Source organism: Palaemon carinicauda, chromosome 14 (assembly GCF_036898095.1).
Source record: "Palaemon carinicauda isolate YSFRI2023 chromosome 14, ASM3689809v2, whole genome shotgun sequence".
Taxonomy (NCBI): Eukaryota; Metazoa; Arthropoda; class Malacostraca; order Decapoda; family Palaemonidae; genus Palaemon; species Palaemon carinicauda.
The window spans coordinates 64,620,035-64,641,376 of NC_090738.1; positions in this window are offsets into that span (position 1 = coordinate 64,620,035).

The following is a 21,342-nucleotide window of genomic DNA, read 5'->3' on the forward strand; positions in this document are numbered from 1 at the left end:
ATTTAAGGATTTTTATTACATCTACTGTAGTCCAGTAATTTTTCCTGTCAATGCTAGATTCAAGTTTTTCTTCCTCTTATTCGGATGTTGTTATATTCAAATGTTTAACAACTATTGTTTTTTGCAGTATTATGTTTTGGGTCGCCAGTCACTTCAAACTTTTCTTTTGGAAAAACGGCCTTGTTGCCCGTTTTGAAGATCCTATTTTTGTCATCTTCGTCAAAATTAACGAAGAATGCTGAGTTAGCGTGATTTTTTTCGTGAATTCTGACCCTAGTGATACAAATTCATTCCCCTAACCCCAGCCTTCTGCGTAGTACGCCCTGCGGTTGGGAATGAAGGTCTTGTATCTTGATCTTCTTTTAAAGGTTTCAAGGCAGCTCATGAATGACAGAGTCAAGAGACAGGGACATAACCCTATCAAGCAGGACAATGCCTTAGAAACTGACAATTTATACATATGATTAGAATCCAAGCCCCCTCTTCACACAAACTAGGACTAAGGAGGGCCAGGCAATGCTGCTCATGACTCATCAGATAGATCTATAGGCTCACCTATAAGCTCATGCTTAGCTCACAAGGATGGCGAGGTTGCAGAAGTCAAAGGAACTAACTAGTTTGAGCGGGACTCGAACCTCAGTCTGGTGTTAACCAGTCAGGGACGTTACCGTATTGGCCACCACAAGCCTTGTGCATCACATCGATCTCTTCTCTTGATGTTTTGCTATGCTGGCACTGAAAGAAAGGACAAAATGCTGCCGGTGATCGAAGGTCAAGGATAGATGTTTGAAAGAACCACAGGGCCGCTATCTTTGATACTTAGCGAGGAGCGAAGAACTCGCCTTGCTCTTATGAGTATTGGAGACTGAGATTATGAAACGTAAAATGCCATTTTCTCTAAAAAGAAAAGGTTCTATTTAGAGCTCTTCCCATTATTATCTTACGCACGAAAGCACACACACACACCCACACCCACCCACCCACACACACACACACAAACACACACATATATATATATATATATATATATATATATATATATATATATATATATATATATATATATATATATATATATATATATATATATATATATATATATGCATAAGTGAGACACTGAAGTATGATTGTGATGCTAGAGTGGCTGACACGAGCTCGTAAGGCATGAGTGGATAATGAAAAATTCTCAGAAAGATTAGGAAGAGGAATCATTCTGCCGATCTCTCAATAGAATAATTAGAATAATTTACAGGATATTTTTCCCACAATTTTCTGTGTTAGTAAGAGAATATTTCTGATAGCAGTATTCAAATTGGTTTCACTTTAACCATTCCTACGATGAGAGAGAGAGAGAGAGAGAGAGAGAGAGAGAGAGAGAGAGAGAGAGAGAGAGAGAGAGAGAGAGTTGGGGGGGTAACAACATAGCTTCTTTCCCATTTCGTTAATGTAGGTAAATAAATCAACTCATTGAGGGTGTTATAATCAACTGTATCATTGTTCGTCAAACGAATTGTCTGAAAGAGAGCGATGTTTCTTGGATAGAAAAGATCTAGGCATAACATGTAGAAATTGGATATTTCATTATGAGCAATATTGTTCAATAATTCAAAATTATGTAATTTCTGTTTTTCTTTTTGCGTTTAGGACCACTTTACGTTCAAATACAAAATTTTGCTGTGGGTTGTTAGATTGTTTGACAGTGAAAGTTAGCTGACAAGGTTTTTCTCTCCTTATTTTTATCGTTCAACTCTATTTTTTTTATTTTATTTTACGTATTGACGTCCTTCACCTGAATCTCACTTTTTATTGTACCCTGAAGAAGAATGCATGAAGGCAATATACTCAATTTCTTTTAATGAGTCGCATTTGCACCGACTGGCAGCAGTGCCCTTTTAGCTCGGAAAATTTTCCTGATTGCTGATTGGTTAAAATGATCTTTTCCGACCAATCAGCGATCAGGAAACTTTTCCGAGCTAAAAGGGCACCCCTGCGAGTCGGTGCAAATCTGCCTTACTAAAAAGAATTGACTATAGGTACTAAAGCATATTATTATTTCCTAATGACTTTTGCTATATGTGTATGTGTATACATTATGAATGAATGAATTTGTATCTATACAAAAACCTCTAAAAGATCATTGGGTTACATAATCAAAGGAAAACTAACCCAGGAAGAAAAAAATCCCTAATCTCTGTAAACCATGAGTTATAAATTGGAGTGTAACACAAAAGTATTGTTTTTATGAAGTTGCCATTATCTGGAGTAAAAATGGGTAAAATCTGCCTAATATATGCAAATGGAAAGTGAGAAAGAAAGAGACTGCTATATTATAAAAACTCTTCATTGTATTCTCCTCAAATTTTACTATAATATAAAAACGATAACCAAATATTCACAACCACAGATGGAAACTCAGCATACATAGCATGAAGAGATAAAACGCTTTGAATAAGCCAAGAGATTCAAGAACCTCGAATGCTTGAAGCAAATGGTTCAGTTTTGTCTTAAGAAATGAAAAGCGTAAATCCAGCAAACCCCTTCCACCCTCCTCTATGCAGGACACCTCATAGAAGGTCTGGTTCAAAACAGTTTCTCGCAACAGAGAGAAAATTAAAGATACTTCGCCACCGCAATTTCATCAGCATTTTCTACTCAGAAGAAAGTGGATTCCTCAATGTACCTACTCTAAAGAGAGAGAGAGAGAGAGAGAGAGAGAGAGAGAGAGAGAGAGAGAGAGAGAGAGAGAGAGAGAGAGAGAGAGAGAGAGAGAGTTCTGTTGCTGACATTATTATTATTATTATTATCTATAATTTAAAAGTCTTATACAAAAGACTATCATACTAAACCTGCTAATCCTGTATTCAACTGCAATCAGATAATTTCCATGAGACTTATAAAGAGAATACTCATAACGACACTCACTAATGAATTCAGATATATTCCACCATTTACAGACCAATTGAAGAAAATTAGTATTTAAATTGATTCGGTTTCCTTATATGTTTTCAAAGATGATCATCCAAAGAATAATGTAAGGTAGATAATAATCAATTGTCATATTTATAACACGTGAACTAATTTACGTGGTGCTTTACGTGGTTGAGGCAAGAGATGAATCTTAAAATCAATTAACTTAAGAGATAATCAGAGGAAGATCAGGTTTAGGTCCTGTGTTGAATCTTAGCCTTTAAAACGGCACCCCAGATGTTGGTGTGATGTTTTGTACCGTTGGATGTTTTGTTCAATGATTTCATTTTGTTTATTTCTCCACATGTGGTATAGTATTTCCTTTTTTCCTTTCAACCATGAACGGTTAACTTCCATTAACATCTATTTTCTATTCCTTATTCATGTGTTTGATGTTATTTTAACCATAATTATATATTTATCTTCACTTCAACTGCTTCTCTTAACTTTTATATATACCATACTTCCTTATTATTCAAAGATAGGAATATTCCTATTTAAATGATTGTGAAAAATACGAGATATCTTTGAGTGAACTATGAAAGTTAGTCATATTTCAGATTATTTATGTAGGAAATGAACTACAATCAAAAGGATGAATAGTACTATATATCCTTATATATAGACTTTGATAAAAGGGAATATGTGAATAAGGATTCAATCTATTATATTGACGGGAAATGAAAATAAACACATGATACAAAAATTAATATTAGGTTCATTGAATAAAAAAAATTGTAAGTGTTTTGAAAACAAGCAATTATAACCATTTTAACTCATCAAATTTATTCAAAATGATTTGACAAGGATACAGGAACGAGTCAAATCATGCTTCCAGTTTCCTACCCACTTCCAATCTTTGTCTCTCCTCGAAGCTAAAACACAACAAAAAATCCCTTTATCGAAAACAGAAAGAAAAAATGTCATCGCCATCAATTTTTGTCAGGAAATATTTTAAAATCAAAATGGCCCATTTGGGTTTCCTTGTGGACGTCGAATGACTTCTTTAGAGGGAATAGAAGTGTTTACTTTGGCATATCATTCAGGGCTTTCCTTCAACCCTAGGAACTATATTGAGACAGCAGACATGGACTGACTTCTTTGGAGGAAATAAAAGTCTCTGCTTTGACGCATCTTTCAGGGCTTTCCGTCAATCCTAGAAACAATATTAAGAAGACAGCAGACGTGGAATGCCTTCTTTGGAGAGAATAGAAGTCTCTGTTTTGGTACATCTTTCAGGGCTTTCCTTCAACCCTAGGAACATATGTTAAGAGAGCACACGTGAACTACCTTCTTTTGGAGGAATAGAAGTCTCTGCTTTGGCACATCTTTCATGGCTTTCCTTAAACCCTAGGAACAAAGTTAAAACATCAGACGTGGACTGCCTTCTTTAGAGGGAATAGAGGTCTCTGCTTTGGCACATATTTCAGGGTTTTCTTTTAACCCTAGGAACAATGTTAAGACAGCAGACGTAGACTACCATCTTTGGAGGGAATAAAAGTCTCTGCTTTGGCACATCTTTCAGGGCTTTCCTTTAACCATAGGAACAATATTAAGATGAAAGCAGACGTGGACTACCCTCTTTGGAGAGAATAGAAGTCTCTGCTTTGGTACATCTTTCAGGGCTTTACTTTAACCCTAGGAACGATGTTAAGAGAGCAGACGTGGACTGCAATCTTTGGAGAGAATAGAAGTCTCTACTTTGGCACATCTTTCAGGGCTTTCCTTCAATTCTAAAAACAATGTTAAGATAGCAGACGTGGACTGCCCTCTTTAGAGGGAATAGAAGTCTCTGCTTTGGTACATCTTTCAGGGCTTTACTTCAACCCTAGGAACGATGTTAAGAGAGCTGACGTGGATTGCATTCTTTGGAGGGAATAGAAGTCTCAACTTTGGCACATCTTTCAGGGATTTTCTTCAACTTTAGGAACAATGTTAATATAGCAGTCGTGGACTGCCATCTTTGGAGGGAATAGAAGTTTCTGCTTTGGTACATCTTTCAGGGCTTTACTTCTACCCTAGGAACAATGTTAAGACAGCAGACATGGACTGCCTTCTTTGGAGGGAATTCAAGTCTGCTTTGACACATCTTTCTGGGCTTCTTTTCAACTCTACTAACAAGGTTAAGAAGACAGCAGACGTGGACTTCCTTCTTTGGAGGGAATAGAAGTGTCTGCGTTGGTACATCTTGTAGGACTTTACTTCATTCCCTAATAACAATGTTAAGACAGTAGACGTGGACTGCCTTCTTTGGAGGGAATAGAGGTCTCTGCTTTGGCAAATTTTTCAGGGCTTTCTTTCAACTCTACGAAAAAGGTTAAGAAGACAGTAGACGTAGACTATCTTCTTTGGAGGGAATAAAAGTCTTTTCTTTTTCACATCTTTCAGGGCTTTCCTTTAACCCTAGGAACCATTTTAAGATGACAGAAGACGTGGAATGCCCTCTTTGGAGGGAATAGAAGTCTCTGCTTTGGTATATCTTTCAGGGCTTTACTTCAACCCTAGGAAAGATGTTAAGAGAGCAGACGTGGGCGGCATTCTTTCGAGGGAATAGAAGTCTCTACTTTGGCATATCTTTCAGGGCTTTCCTTCAACTCTAAGAACAATGTTAAGTACCAGACGTGGACTGCCATCTTTAGAGGGAATAGAAGTCTCTGCTTTGGTACATCTTTCAGGGCTTTCTTTCAACTCTACGAACAAGGTTAAGAAGACAGCAGATGTGGACTGCCTTCTTTGGAGGGAATAGAAGTGTCTACGTTGGTACATCTTTCAGGGCTTTACTTCAATCCCTAGGAATAATGTTAAGACAGCAGACATGGACTGCCTTCTTTAGAGGGAATAGAAGTCTCTGCTTTGGCACATCTTTAAGGACTTTCCTTCAACTCTACGAACAATGTTAAGAAGACAGCAAACATCGACTGCCCTCTTTGGAGGGAATAAAAGTCTCTGCTTTGGTACATCTTTCAGGGCTTTCCTTCAACCCTAGGAACAATGTTAAGATAGGAGACATGGACTGCCTTCTTTGGAGGGAATAGAAGTGTCTGCTTAGGCACATCTTTCAGGGTTTTCCTTTATCCCTGGGAACAATGTTAAGACAGCACACATAGACTGTCCTCTTTGGAGAGAGTATAAGTCTCTGCTTTGGCAAATCTTTCAGGGCTTTCCTTCAACTCTCGGAACAGTATTAACAAGACAGCAGACATAAACTGCCTTCTTTGGAGGGAATAAAAGTCTCTGCATTGGTACATCTTTCAGGGCTTTCTTTCAACTCTACGAACAAGGTTAAGAGGAACAGCAGACGTGGACTGCCATCTTTGTAGGGAATAGAAGTGTCTGCGTTGGTACATCTTTCAGGGCTTTACTTCAATCCCTAGGAACAATGTTAAGACAGCAGACGTGGACTGTCTTCTTTGGAGGGAATAGAAGTCTCTGCTTTGGCACATCTTTCAGGGCTTCCCTTCAACTGTAGGAACAATGTTAAGACAGCAGATATTGACTGCCTTCTTTGGAGGGAATAGAAGTCTCTGCTTTGCCACATCTTTCAGGGCTTTCCTTCAACCCTAGGAACAATGTTAAGACAGCAGATGTGGACTGTTTTCTTTAGAGGGAATAAAAGTCTCTGCTTTGGCACATCTTTCAGGGCTTTCCTTCAACCCTAGGAACAAAATTAAGAGAGCAGACATGGACTACCCTTTTTGGAGGGAATAGAAGTCTCTGCTTTGGTACATCTTTCAGGGCTTTACTTCAACCCTAGGAAAAATTTTAGGACAGAAGGCGTGGACTGCCTTCTTTGGAGGGAATAGAAGTCTCTGCTTTGGTACATCTTTCAAGGCTTTACTTCAACCCTAGGAACAATGTCAAGATAGCAGACGTGCATTGCCTTCTTTTGAGGGAATAGAAGTGTCTGCTTTGGTACATCTTTCAGGGCTTCACTTCAACCTTAGGAACAATGTTAAGACAGCAGACGTGGACTGCCCTCTTTGTAGGGAATAGAAGTCTCTGCTTTGGTACATATTTCAGGGCTTTCCTTCAACACTAGGTACAATGTTAAGAAATCAGACGTGGATTGCCTTCTTTGGATGGAATAGGAGTCTCTGCTTTGGCATATCTTTCAGGGCTGTCCTTCAACCCTAAGAACAATGTTAAGACATCAGACGTGGACTGTCTTCTTTGGAGGGAATAGAAATCTCTGCTTTGGTACATATTTCAGGGCTTTCCTTTAACCCTAGGAGCAATGTTAAGACATTACACCTCGACTGCCTTCTTTGGAGGGAATAGAAGACTCTGCTTTGGCACATCTTTCAGGGCTTTACTTCAACCCTAGGAAAGATGTTAAGAGAGCAGAAGTGGGCTGCATTCTTTGGAGGGAATAGAAGTCTCTACTTTGGCACATCTTTCAGGGCTTTCCTTCAACTCTAAGAACTATGTTAAGTAACAGACGTGGACTGCCATCTTTGGAGGGAATAGAAGTCTCTGCTTTGGTACATCTTTCAGGGCTTTCTTTCAACTCTACGAACCAGGTTAAGAAGAGAGCAGATGTGGACTGCCTTCTTTGGAGGGAATAGAAATATTTGTGTTGGTATATCTTTCAGGGCTTTACATCAATCCCTAGGAACAATATTAAGACAGCAGACGTGGACTGCCTTCTTTGAAGGGAATAGAAGTCTCTGCTTTGGCACATTTTTCAAGACTTTCCTTCAACTCTACGAACAATGTTGAGAAGACAGCAAACATCGACTGCCCTCTTTGAAGGGAACAGAAGTCTCTGCTTTGGTTCACTTTTCAGGGCTTTCCTTTAACCCTAGGAACAATGTTAAGATAGGAGACATGGATTGCCTTCTTTGGAGGGAATAGAAGTGTCTGCTTAGGCACATCTTTCAGGGTTTTCCTTTAACCCTAGGAACAATGATAAGACAGCACACATAGACTGTCCTCTTTGGAGGGAGTATAAGTCTCTGATTTGGCAAATCTTTCAGGGGTTTTCTTCAACTCTAGGAACAGTATTAAGAAGACAGCAGACATAGACTGCCTGCTTTGGAGGGAATAAAAGTCTCTGCTATGGTACATCTTTCAGGGCTTTCTTTCAACTCTACGAACAAGGTTAAGAAGACTGCAGACGTGGACTGCCTTTTTTGGAGGGAGTAGAAGTGTCTGCGTTGTTACATCTTTCAGGGCTTTACTTCAATCCCTAGGAACATTGTTAAGAGAGCAGACGTGGACTGCCTTCATTGGAGGGAATAGAAGTCTCTGCTTTGGCACATCTTTCAGGGCTTCCCTTCAACTGTAGGAACAATGTTAAGACAGCAGATATTGACTGCCTTCTTTAGAGGGAATAGAAGTCTCTGCTTTGCCACATTTTTCAGGGCTTTCCTTCAACACTAGGAACAATGTTAAGACAGCAGATGTGGACTGTTTTCTTTAGAGGGAATAGAAGTCTCTGCTATGACACATCTTCCAGGGCTTTCCTTCAACCCTAGGAACAATATTAAGAGAGCAGACATGGACTACCCTCTTTGGAGGGAATAGAAGTCTCTGCTTTGGTACATCTTTCAGGGCTTTACTTCAACCCTAGGAAAAATGTTAAGACAGCAGACGTGGACTGCCTTTTTTGGAGGGAATATAAGTGTCTGCTTTGGTACATCCTTCAGGGCTTTCCTTTAACCATAGGAACAATGTTAAGACAGAAGGCGTGGACTGCCTTTTCAGGAGGGAATAGAAGTGTCTGCTTTGGTACATCTTTCAGGGCTTTCCTTTAACCACAGGAACAATGTTAAGATAGCAGACGTGCATTGCCTTCTTTTGAGGGAATAGAAGTCTCTGCTTTGGTACATCTTTCAGGGCTTCACTTCAACCTTAGGAACAATGTTAAGACAGCAGACGTGGACTGCCCTCTTTGGAGGGAATAGTAGTCTCTGCTTTGGTACATATTTCAGGACTTTCTTTCAACACTAGGTACAATGTTAAGACATCAGACGTGGATTGCCTTCTTTGGAGAGAATAGAAGTCTCTGCTTTGGCACATCTTTCAGGGCTGTCCTTCAACCCTAGAAACAATGTTAAGACATCAGACGTGGACTGTCTTCTTTGGAGGGAATAGAAATCTCTGCTTTGGTACATATTTCAGGGCTTTCCTTTAACCCTAAGAGCAATGTTAAGACATCAGACATCGATTGCCTTCTTTGGAGGGAATAGAAGTGTCTGCTTTGGCACCTCTTTCAGGGTTTTCATTTTTCTTTTCAAAATGAAAAGGACGTTTTCTTCATATTCGAAAGATACCAATTTTCGTCTGGGAAGAAAATTTTCCCACTCCAATGGAAGATTCATTTCAGACTTAATTGTTTTTTTTTTTTCTATTCTAAGTTTACAAAATTATCATTCATAAAGACCAACCTCCACACATATACTGTATATTTATGTGTAAATACACACATACCTACATACATATATTAATGTATATAAATACATATTGTTACGCCGGCAGAGTTGGCACTCGTTTTAGGACTCGAAACGTGGAAAAAGATTACAATAGAAGGGATGTTAAGGTCGCTTATGACAATAAGGCAATAATTACCGACAGAAATATGATTTCAAAAATAGTTTTTTAACTAATAGTGTACAAAGGAAACACAACGAATATGCTAATATCAATAAATGAAGCCGCAAGGAGTTTCCCAATTCCATCCCTTAGAGAGGTAAAACTAATTACTATTTATCAAGTGATCACTTATGCAAATTACGAATGTAAGATAAGGATATGATGGAGTCGTGTGTTCATAACTGTTAAGCAGTAACCAATAACATAAACATAAATTAAACTTAAAACACTATCCATGGAGATTAACAATGTCACAGGGGGAGATTATTAAGGTTAGGAACAAATGGCACATGTGGTTGGGAAGTAAGGATAGGAGAAAATTGAGGAGGTTAGATGGGTAGGATCTTTCTTCAAGTATAAAAGGAGAGTGGGATAGGATAAAATAGAGAGGAGGAAGGTTGGGTAAGGATTGATAGTATAAGAGGTACGAATACAGACACCTTACTTTGATAAGAGGACGTCGTCGCCTCCCCTGAGGAGAACGTAAAGAAGACTTCTCACTGCCGTGAAGGAGGAAGAGCAAAGAACGTGTATTACTTCTTTGAAAAGTCTGTGAAATTAATTTGACCTTTTTCAATGGCCGGGTAAACCGCGTCTTAAAAGAACAGAGTTATGATAAAAAGAGTTACTTAAGACCCAACTTTTTCTTTTGTACTTCTGCAGCTCTAGGAAGAGAAGAGAACTTTCTGCCTCTAACTTTGAATAAAAAATATTCAGGAATTTCTCTTTTACTTCGTTATAAGATCAAGAAATTCTGATGAAAGAGGGAAGTTGAAGGTTTTGGTGAGTAACTGGGCTTTTGATTAAAATTTATGAATAGAAACTACAGTCTCATATAATGTTTAGTCATCTATGAATGGAGCTTATTTATATATACATCAGTAGAAATATATCGTACTTGCAAAACAGACACACATGAATAATATACTTAAAGATTTTAATGTCGATTATGAATTTCACAGACTAATGTCCTAGAAACTCACCATATATACATATGATCAGCGCCCAAACCCTCTCCCCCACAAGCTAAGACAAGGAAAGGCTAGGTAATACTTGTTTAAGACTCAGTAGATAGACTAATGCCTGTTGAAAACTCATTAGATAGATCACTGGCTGTTGAGGACTCAACAAGTAGACCAATATGATCCTCAAAACCAACCGCATCTCTTGCTCACAAGGATGGTTGATTTCAGACACTAATAAATCCTATCGAGGTTTAGAGGGTCTCAAACCCATGGCCAAGAGACTGTCTGGCAGGAACGTTTCCAATAGGCTACTATAACCATAAATCCAATCTAATATAAATATTTAATGAACATAATTTTTGCCACTAAATATGATTAACATCATTGTTTTGGTAAGTACTTCAGAGACTTTTACCTCTCACAACGTGAACAGATTTATCACTTTTGGATCACAAATTTGTTATTTGAATAATTAATATAATATATGTGTTTCTATATATGTGATCAAATCAAAATTACATGAATTGGGTGCATTTTCTTTCAGTGAATTCTCTTGGACCAGTATTATGTTAATTCACTGCAATCAATTATGTAAATGCCCTTCAGTATGAGTAAAAATGCATTAACATTCTGATGTATGAATTTATAAAGCGTTTTTTTTTTTCTTACAGACGTTTCGTGGTTATTATTATTATTATTATTATTATTATTATTATTATTATTATTATTATTATTATTATTATTATTATTATTATTATTATTATTATTATTATTATTACCTATACTTCGAAATTTACATAAAATCAGCCTTAAATGACATTTTATCTTCCAAATATAATCTTTTATTTATTTAAAATCAGCTAAGTTCATTGAAACTCGTAATGAGAATACCCATAGAGAGACTCCCTAATATATACAGATATATTCCATCACTTCCGGCCACCAAATCTTTTAAAAAGGCCTATAGATTTCTCTCTACCTTAGTTGGGATCCCATATCGAGACCTACTTCCCTTTTAGATTGGAAAACTTTTACAAATTATCACATGAAATCGGTCTTTGGACCTTCAGTGTGAATTCATTTGAAGAACATTGCGTTTTGAATCTATATGTTTTACTTGGTTTCACACATGATTGGAAAAACATGAAATTCTAACTTTCTGAGTCATAGAAATATATTCAAAAGATTTTGACAAGAAAGCAGGAGCGAGTCAATGCAAGTTTCCATTTTCATACCACTCAAAATCCTTGTCAGTTTTCGAAGCTAAAACAACAAATACATTTACCAAAATCGGAAAGAAAAAAAATCTCATCGCCATCCATTTTTGCCGCGAAATATTTTGGACACCAAAATGGCCCATTCGGTTTTCCTTGCTGACGTCTACTGTCCATTTTGGTGGGAATAGAAGTCTCTGCTTTGGCACATCTTTCAGGGATTTCCTTCAACCCTGGGAACAATGTTAAGAAGAGAGCTGACGTTAAGTGGACATAAAAATAACCATCTTTTGTATGACTTTGGGTAAGGAACATAAAAAGAACACTGGAATATTTCACTTATATGTTTTCTTGGTAAAGGATTTTATATGTTTTACATAACTTTTTCTGTCTTTATTCATAGACTTCTATTATATTTTTTTTACGTGTAATATGTATATACATAAAGAATTGTTTGGTAAGTTCAGTGTTGTCAGGTGTATGAGGGCAGAGGAGAATGTGAAAAAAACAGGCCAGACTCTTCGGTGTACATTTAGGAAAAGACAAAATAAGCCATAAACAGAGATAGGGATCCAATGTAGTTCTGTCTGAGCAGTCAAAGGACCCAATAACTCGCCAGAGGTGGAGCCTTGGTGAAACTACTATCTACTAAAGCATATTAGTTTCGAAAGCAAGTAAGCTTCTGCTTATTGAACACTGTGTGTGTATGCGAGAGAGAGAGAGAGAGAGAGAGAGAGAGAGAGAGAGAGAGAGAGAGAGAGAGAGAGAGAGAGAGTAGCAGTATTTTAATCATGAATTAGTGATTAACTCTGGGTTGCATAGCCCGTAAAATTTGTTACATTTGTACCGTACCTATCAAAATTTTATTTTAAATCCGATATACACTGTGCATCAATTTGGCCTCCATGCATTTCCATTGTAAGTTTATGTGTGGAGGGTAGATAGACATACATACATCCATACATACATATATACATACATACATACATACATACATACATACATACATACAGACAGACAGACAGATGAACAGATAGAAAAAGACATATATAATGAGTCACATTTAAATGTGACTGAATGCTAATGACGAGATTTGAAATGAAGGCATATACTTCTATTGTGTATCAGCAAGAGAGAGAGAGAGAGAGAGAGAGAGAGAGAGAGAGAGAGAGAGAGAGAGAGAGAGAGAGAGAGAGAGAGAGAGAGAGAGAGAGATCATAATGAGAGACTCATAGCTAACGTTTTCCCTGATCCATCTTAAGGTAAAGCATTGGCTCCTTTTAAGGTCAAGCCAACATTCCTTCTTTTCCTTTGTTACTTCAAGAGAGAATAATGTCGAACTCTAATTGGAGCGAGATGAGGAAGCCTGTTTACCCAAGCCCCGTTTCCTTCTGTCTCCTTCTGTCTCCTTCTGTTCCCGACCTGTCCGCAAATTGCTTTATTTGGATGAGATGTTCTTTTTGATGATGATGTCACCATCGCTTCAAATCAAGCAATTTCACGAGGAATTTAAGCAAGTAAAATTTCATTAGGAATTTTCATTTGATTATATTCATGTTGAAATATGTCTCCCTTTATATATCACCATTCCACATGTAAACAAATGTATGAAAGTTACGATATATTTGAACAATATAAATTTGATCGCTTTAAATATCATTGTGTTATTTTCTAGTCATTGAATATCCTATGCCTTATGTCATAAGTTTAGATAATTCTAATTTCTATTAGTTTGCTTTGGTTATCAGGAAATATTTGTTTATTTTGAAAAATGAGTCATGTTTGTTATCTAATTACTGATCGGCTTATATCATACAGTTTTGTCCAGATAGCTTCTCCGTTAATTAGATATTAGTGTTGATAATATCCTAAGCTAACTTCATATATTTTTAGTGTATCAGTCTTTTTAGCTTTATAGGTAATTCAACTCTATTATATCTTATTATATAATATTATATTGTAGTATATTTTCCTATAGAATGTCATAAAATAGATTTGGGGGGGGGGTGGTAATTGTTGAAGAAAATCTAAACCTAAAAAGAAATTGTGAACCAAAATTTAATAATTGTTATTTTGAATTTTCCAAAATTTATCACCGTTATAAGATATTAGAAATTCAGTGATTGATAGATTGTTTCATTGGCTAAAAGTAAGTAACGTTACAACTGACGTTAATTCACTAAAATTTTTTCGTATTATTACAGTTTCAGCCACCATCAGATTTTTTTTTTATTTGTTTAACTCGTTATGATATCTACATGAGATGATTGATATGAAAAATTAATCGAAATCTATCTGAAATTAAAGATTAGAGAGTTAATTTGCTGATGAATATAGTGATCCTAAGGACACCTTCACGGTGCCACGCAAGTGTTGCTCCCTTTGGGATTTTAAAAACAGCCATTCTTCTAAGAAATCACCTCGGTTAATTATCATGGCTTTTGTAGTGCAGAAGTAGGATATTTAGAGGTTGTGCATTATTTGAGGTTTTCGGATGATTTCATGGAGATTACAATGGAACTCCTGATCAATCAAATAAGTGTTTTTTGTGTGTATATTCATCTTTTTATTAATTTATGAAGTGTCCCAAGTGTGATTTCGGCGTGTGTTTGTTTGTTTGTGTAATAGAGAGACAAACAAAGTCTTTGTTATAAAACCAGATTATTAATAAAACCTTGGTTAGAGAGAGAGAGAGAGAGAGAGAGGAGAGAGAGAGAGAGAGAGAGAGAGAGAGAGAGAGAGAGAGAGAGAGCTTTGATTTTGCTGAATAATAAATAATCAGTTAGAGATGAGGTATTTCAATCCATATGAATATAAATGCAAAGATAAATGACCCAATACATTTGAATGACAATAAATTCCATTCATCTCACTAGATTCCTCCAACTGTAAATCTTTCGTTTCTTTTCTATTTAAAATAGTCAAGAGAAAAGTGAAGAGAAATACCAACAGAAAATTTCACTAATGATCTCTCCATTTTCTTCTATTTCTTTTATTCACTCTCAAACTTGTTCTGAGATCATTAAAAGACAATGATAGAAATAGTGACTCTTAAGCTTTCTCTATTAACAAGCATGAATCTGAATCAAATAAAAACAAACTCAAAGAATAGAAGTAGTTTTTCCACCAAGAGATTTCTTTTCATTAAATTGTCATTCCAGGGTGGAAAAAAAAATCTTCCTTCAGACCCAAAAAAGAGAAATATTCTGGAGAAAAAAAAGAAGACTTAGATAAGGGCAACTAACAATGAAATTTGTAGAGATGAAAATAAAAAAAAAGACCAAAAATGCTGACTCTGGTGACTTTTCATTTATTAGTTCATCATATGAAGAGAGAGAGAGAGAGAGAGAGAGAGAGAGAGAGAGAGAGAGAGAGAGAGAGAGAGAGAGAGAGAGAGAGGAGGGTTACAAGGAGTTACAATGATTTTGAATGTCTCAAAGACGTTTCAGTACATCCATGGAGACTCCATTTGCTCTTTGGTAGAGCGATTTGGTTTAAACATTTAGATAGTTAATATGATCTTATGTAACTTATTTCTGAACTCGTTTACCGTATTACTGTTTACTATATCAGCTGAAAGTCTATTCCAAGTATTTGCTATTTTGTATGTAAAGAAATTGCCACCACATTGAGTGGGTTATATTTTTTCAATTCCAGGTTGCATCCGTTACCTCTGGACTGATTTGTGATAAGATTGTTGTAATCTACGTTCCTAGGTGGCCCTAGTTTTTCCTGCTTCCAGTCTATCGATATCCTTCTGAATACTTGGAGCCCAGAATTGGAGAATTTTGGACTCGAAAAGCACAAAAGCCAATTCGTTGCTTTATCTGGGAAATATTTCCCAAAGGTTAAGAATTCTCAGAATTCCCCACTCTCTAATTAGTGAGGAAGGAAGGAAATGTATTGTGACAGAAAATGTATTAATTTTGGAACTCGGCCTCAAATGGAGAAGTAATTTCAAATGAATTATATAAATTATCATTGTTTTCTTTGATTTTATAAAACGTTTTATATCTATCTCTCGAGTTCAGAATTCAGTTCCAGATTATTTTTACCTCTGCTAAGGAGGTTATGCAATTGAGTCTGTTTATTTATTTGTCTGTCTTTGTCTGCGGACAGGATTACGTCCAAACTACTCGACGGATTTTGACGAAATTTTCACTACAGATAGATATTAGGTCATGATGACCCCATTAAATTTTGGAAATTATCCAAAACTGATTTCCAATTTTTCGACATCTTAAGGACATCGTCAAACCAAATTGACGGATTTTGACGAAATTTTCACTAAGAATAGATCTTAATCGTTTGAGTTCCTGTATATCTTCCATTTTAAAATTCTGTTCTAAAATTAATACTTTTCTCTCTCTCTCTCTCTCTCTCTCTCTCTCTCTCTCTCTCTCTCTCCTCTCTCTCTCTCTCTCTCTCTCTCTCTCTCTCTCTCTAGTTCTTGATGCACAACTTTTCTTAAGTAAAAATATCTCTCATATCTTTCGTAAAGAATTTTGCCTTTAGAAATAGACCTTCTTAGTATCTATATTATCCTTTAGACAAAACCTTTCCTGATCACGTCAATAAAATCTGACAAATCTATTTTCTATGAAGTCTTAATTGTTCAATAACACCCAGCTCTTCTTATCCAAGATTCTAATCGGCTCTTACTAGCAGCTACCACAAAACTTTATGCCTTTACTCACTTTTTCCTCAACAATTTCCATCTCGTAACTGACTAATTGCCTATTTATTATGTACTAGATACTGCAAAGATTTTTTCATTCTGTATACTTTATTATTTGACATTTTGATTTCGTAAATGAATAGAGCAAATGAAGCTATCACTGATCCTCTACTCTGATTGTTTGGTCTTAAAAATTTATTATAAAAACTTTATGCATTCTAATATTCATTTTGAGGCCCTTATTGCATGCAATTGTTCAAGGTTTTCCTCTTCAGAGCGAGTCCTTTTTTAAAAACCTTCTTTCACTCTAATCCCATTCTTTTTAAAAGGATTTTCATATCAGTCTATTCTTTTGATTTTTTCACTCTTCTAAACTCCAATTGCTTATTTTCAAAAGACTATTTCAGGTTCTTCAAAATAAATTCATATCATACTCCTTTTTATAACCTTCATCACATTTTTTATCGAATAAACTTTTTATATATTATACATATTTTTTAAACTTATCTTATTGTTTTTTCCTTTTATTATGCTCCCTGTCTAAGAAAATTTCGTTATCAATTTCTTTCGATTTCATAATTTTTCTTCTTAAATTTCTAACACCATTTCTAACCCATCGTCCTTAATATCTTTGTAATTCTCTGTGCACCCTTTTCTTTAAATCTCCTATATTTTTAAGATCTTTTCTTTTCAAAAATTTTTTTAAACGCTTTTTGAAAAGTCTTTCTTCCATGCTAAATTATCTTTAAGACTCTTCCCTTTCGAATTCCCTTTTCCCAAAGACTTTTATATTTTAAGGCTTTCAAAAAATCTTTTTCCTTATGACCTTTCATACATGAAAAACACTTTTATTAAAAGATTAATTCTTTTAAACATCCTTTTTTTAAAGATACATTCTTTTGACCATCTTTCACTCAAAGACCATTTACCTTTAAACTTCTGACTCTCAAAGACCCTCTTTTTCAGATAATTGTTTTCATGTAAGACTTTTCAAAACATCTACCTATCAAAGATTCATAATTTCTAATCTTACTTCTTTTAAAGATCTTCAACTTCAAATTTTGATTCAACACTAAGATCCTTCAAACATTCATTCTCTTTATGGTGTTCATTTTAACGTTACTGCTCTTAAAGACTCTGTTCCACGAATAGGAGATCATTTAAACTATATTTCTTCTAAAGATCAATTATTTCTGACCTTCCTTCTCTCAATGTTTTTTTTTCTTTTTTTTATTATTAATCTTACCATCTAAACCAAATATTTTTCAAAAGCGTATTCTTTATAGTTATATTTCTCCAAAAGATCCTCATCTTTAAATCTTATATAATCTCCAAGAAACTCTAGACTATATTTCTCTTAAAGGCCACCCATATTCAAATCCTATCATATATCTAAGGCACTTTGAACCATCTTTTTCTCAAAGACCCTCACACCTTTTTTTTTCTTTTTTATTTCAGTTCACCTTTTCCACTCCTGTGCAAGGGAGAGACTCCCGTAGAAACGCTTATGGGCTGGAAAATTATACATACAATTTAACCTCGTATGAGGCAATCTACTTTACTCTCTGTGAGGCATTGTTAGACCTGTTTACCTACTGTGGGGTAATGCAATTGCCTTTCCTCGAAAGGCAGCGGAGCGTGGTACATCACACTTGATGGAAATTGAATTTACGAGTTGCCTATCTTAGAACAAAGAGACAGTTCCCTGTTACTCTTGAATCAAGGCAATTACTACTTATTAGGAAACTATGGAGATGCTCTCTCTCTCTCTCTCTCTCTCTCTCTCTCTCTCTCTCTCTCTCTCTCTCTCTCTCTCTCTCTCTCTCTCTCTCTCTCTGTTTCGGTTTTTACAATATCCCTCACAAAGTTAAGTTGTTAATGAAAATCGGCAGATAATTAAAATTTTCATCGAAAAATCTGGATGTGATTTGCTCCTATGGAAATCAGCTCTGAAATAAAGGTTCTTTGCCATTGGGAATAAATGAGTTGGAGATAGAAAAAGAGCACCATAGATACGAGTGTGGAGGAAATGTCTGCTGGGCCGTCAAAACCTACGGATCGACTTTCGTCTCAACAGATCGAGAGGATACGTTCTTTCTCCGATCAAGGGGTCTAGACTGTACATAAGTCCCCACACAACTTATGTGGTTCGTCTATAAACCCTGAGTCAACTGGATATCGGTAACTCAGGGAGTGTTTTGCATTTAGATAACCTTGGTCAGGAGTATCCAAGGGTCGGTCAGTCCTGGAAAATGCAGTGAACACTGGGTGGTAGATTTTGCCAAGAGGGGAGTGGACTTGAGATTTACCTACGTGATTAAATAGATAAAGGTAATGTGATGGGTAGAGGTCAGGTCAATAGAATTTACAAAGGATAATCTGGGTCAAAGAGTTTACCTCTTGCTGGATGAGTTTCGCATCTGGAAGAGGGTAGATTTTTTATTAAGTGTCAGCGGGAAGGATGGATATGCATAACATTGGACATCTGGTTTAGGAGGAACACTTGTCAACGGTTTTAAACATATATCAGCTGAACGATTTATTGCGAATTCTCTATGGGCAGAACACCTTGGCAGGCTAAGAAAAAATTTATGCTAAGGTTGAGACAAACAGAAACTCAATCTAAGTAACACAGAGGATCCGGTTACTCTGATAATTACCAATACGGGAAAGGAAAAGAAATCCTTGACTAGACAGGGAGAGAAAGATTAAAAGTTGTTGTTTCAGCAGATTGCAGGAAGGCAGAAGCTGACATACGTCAAACACATAGGGTGGATATAAATTTAGGTTAGTCATAAAAAGTGTAAATATTTAAACCTTTATTAAGGCTAGGGTTTGAGTAAAATGCTTAAATTGATTATATTAAAAACATTCAGTTAGTTTTTAGCAAATAAGACTTCATTTACTCGATGCACAAACGACCGAAGAAACAAAACCAATTATCATAATTCATCTTCTCGGTATTTTTCGTGAGAGAGAGAGAGAGAGAGAGAGAGAGGAGAGAGAGAGGAGAGAGAGAGAGGAGAGAGAGAGAGAGAGGAGAGAGAGAAGGGAAAAAATAATAATGAGAGAATCAGAGCAAACGTTTTCCCTGATCCCCTCAACATTTAAAACACTGTCACCTTTCAAAGTCAAGCAAACGTTTTTTTTCTCCTTCTTTGCTCCGAGAGAAAAAACGTCGAATTCTGAAAGGAGCGAGATGAGGAATCTGTTTACCCAAGACCCTTTTCCCCTCTCTCTCTACTTCTGTTCTCGATCGTCCACTAATTGCTTTATCCGGATGAGATGCTCTTTTGCGTGGAGATGCCGTATCCGCTTCAATTCGAGCAGTTTCCACGGGGAATTTAAAGTAGCAAACTTTATTTGAAAATTGTCCTTAGATTGTATTCTATTATTACGTCCCCTTTAACATATGATCCTTCCGTCCGTAAACAAATGCATAGAAGTTGAAATCTATTTGAACAATGTAGATTTAATTGATTTTAGAGGGCATTGTGTTATCGTCAATATAAATTGTTTTATACAGAATGTTTATTCATTAAATATCATGTGCCTTATTTCATGAGTTTAGTTAATTTATATTTATATTCGATTACTCTAATTACAGTATAAATGTAGTATAAACCAATTAGCCATGTGTGTTAACTGATTATTGATTAGTTCCTTTCTTGATAATATATTAGTCTTGAGAATATCCCAAGTTCTCTTCATCTTTTAACCCAATTCTAAATATTATTTAATATTATAAATTAAATAAAATTGCTGAAGACCTGTAATTTGTCAACCAAATTGCAGATATCATTCTGATAAAGTCTTTGAAACAAATATTACCGTTATAAAATATCACTTGAAAAAATATCATTTATAACTTATTAGGATCTCATTGATTGATTAATTGCTTTAATTATAAAATGTAAGTAACGCCATAATAGATTCTAAGTCAAAAAAATTATTCGATAACACAGCTGTTTCAGTTAACATCAGATTCTTTTCTTCCTTTTAATTCATTTTGATGTGTTCTTGAGATGACTGATACGAAAAACATACTCGAATGCACTAGTAATTAAAGATTAAGGAGATATTTGATATTGGATATTGTTATTGTAAGTACATTCTTTAATCTGCCACTTCTGTGTTGCTCACTTTGTGGTGTGTTTTTTTGTCAGTGCATTGTGGGTAAGAATAGGTGATGGTTTTATTTTTCTGTTCGTTCAGAATTAAGGGGTAAAAACCTGATTAGTTCTTTTGTTTCAATGATCTGCAATCAAGTACGATTTTGAAATACAGGCGTCAGTCTAAGAATCCCCCTTAGTTGTATGTCATTGCTCCTGCATTCCAGACGTGTGATATTTGCGAGTATTCGTATTTTGAGGTTATCGGATGATTTCTGGAGATTATAGTGGAGCTCCTTATCAAGCAAATAAGTTTCTTAGTGCATATTCAGCTCTTACTAAAAGTGTAAAGTATCTTAAGTCTGACTCTGCCTAAGACGGTATAATTACGTTGTAAGAGATTATGGAGGAACTTCCCTTCGTGGTTCTCATATCTTCCTCTTTGGAAATTAATTTTGTTTGAAAATTACTGATTGCAAAAGGGAAGTCTGAAGCTTCAACATCTATTTATGGCAAGGGAGGAGGATGACCAAAAATATATACCTTTTCCCTCTGGGAGTTTTCCGTCATCATGAGTGAAGTTTAGGTGAGAGAGGGGGTTTCAAGGGGGTCCAAGGCCCTCACCCCACGTAAGTAGGAAGGAGAATCTGCCCCTAGGCTAGGTTTAGATAGGTATTCGTACTATGCAGCTCCCCTTATTTTACTCGTTTAGTGTAATTCCCCCAACTAAAAACGCTGATTTTACACTGTTGAAACCCTTTATTGTTTTACTTTAGATTATCTAATATATTTAAGCCTACTATCTTGCGACA